General features: G+C 40.7%; 1 pseudogene; it reads right to left on the bottom strand.

Moving 5' to 3' along the window:
- Positions 1 to 201: 201 nt before the first annotated feature.
- Positions 202 to 1,205, bottom strand: LOC103019655 (S-adenosylmethionine decarboxylase proenzyme-like; annotated as a pseudogene).
- Positions 1,206 to 1,583: the final 378 nt, after the last annotated feature.

Below are 1,583 nucleotides of genomic sequence, written 5' to 3'. Positions count from 1 at the left end.
GCATTCATGCAAGATATCTAACTCCTTGATACAATAATGCATACAAATCAAAATGATTACACTATCATTACATCTAGGGCTTTCTGCAACTACAAGGTGGTGGTTATGGAAAGCATGGCCCTTGGTATCAATATCTAAAAAGCAGTCACCACCTTCTTCTGTGTGTGTTCTCTTTTTGCATTTTTTCTTCATTTTTCTTAATCAGCTCTGCTGTTGTTGCTGCTTCTTAGCAAAACTGGTAAAAACAAAATTGTAATCATTGAACATAGCACTCTGGCAATCAAGATGTTTAAAACCTTCAATCTTCTGGGGCAAAGAAAGCACTGTGCAACATTTAGAACTCTGATTTACAAACAGGGTGGTCACAATTTTCCTGGCTTGAAGACTTCCATAAGTTTCCTGATCAGGTCATCATAGGAGGTCTGACTTAAGTTTGTTTCAAAGCTAACATAAGAAAATTCTGGTTCTGGAGTGAGGTGAATAGTCCAATAAGTTCCATCCGATTTCATTCCATTCATTGAATACCCACAAGGATTGAACAGTGTGGCATCAATGACAGAACATGGTATCAGGTCACAAATTCCACTCCCACGAGTGACATCCTTTGCAGTAACACCATCTTTCATGTAGAACTGGTCCATAACGCTGGGTCAAGCTCACTCATCAGAATTTCCAGGGTTTGATCTGGCTGATTGATTACCTGACTTTCCGGGAAATCCAAAGTATACAAGTACCAACAATCAGAATTCATGCGTCGCATACAATATGCTGCTCCATTTGGGAAAATTGCATTAAGAAACTCTGTTTCTTCCTGGAAATTCCTGTGTGGGTACCCTTGGTGAGAAGGCTTCGTGAAATTCTTACCAGAATAAAAGAAGCTTTGAATTGAGTCAAACCCACTGTAATCCCTAGCAAGCTTCAACAGGGGAACCAGTGCTTTCAGCAAGAGGGTGGTACCACATGTCTTCAAAATGAAATGTTTCTTGGAGACAAACATGCTACTCTCACTGAGTACATAAGCTTCCTGCTTGTCAGTTTTTGTCATACTTAATGATTGAACATTGCACATCCTTCAAAAGTATGTCCCACTTGGATCTTGGGATGGTGCGAAGATCCCCGGATCCTTGGTTTGCGTCGGGTTGCTGCCTGGAGAACCAAACCTCCAGCAGCTTCTCGGTCCCTTCGAAAAAATGTGTATCTTCCATCACTGTGAGACTAGCGAATGACCAACAACTACAGAAAATCAACTAAATTAAATCTCTTCTCCCGCCGCTGCCACCACCGCTGCGGATTGTTCCAGCTGTGTTACTAAAGTTCAGGTTCCTTTTTTGCTATAATTTTATATTAACTTTTTTAAAAAAAGGGTTAATAAAATTTTCCCGGCTTTTTTTCTTTTCTTTTTTTGGTGAGCGAAAGTTGAACGTGAGTCTGTTGGAAATAGGGGCAGATACAGCTCAGTCTCTTGTAGTCCGCTGTTTCCCCGTTAAAGAGAGTAGAGCGAGCTCTAGCTAATGTCGCCAGCCATACTGTGGGAGCTAAAGAAAGACTTTTAGAATCAGAAAAATAACTATTGCTCAGCCATT

Source organism: Balaenoptera acutorostrata, chromosome 13 (assembly GCF_949987535.1).
Source record: "Balaenoptera acutorostrata chromosome 13, mBalAcu1.1, whole genome shotgun sequence".
NCBI classification, from domain to species: Eukaryota; Metazoa; Chordata; class Mammalia; order Artiodactyla; family Balaenopteridae; genus Balaenoptera; species Balaenoptera acutorostrata.
This window is presented reverse-complemented; position numbering and strand designations above follow the sequence as displayed.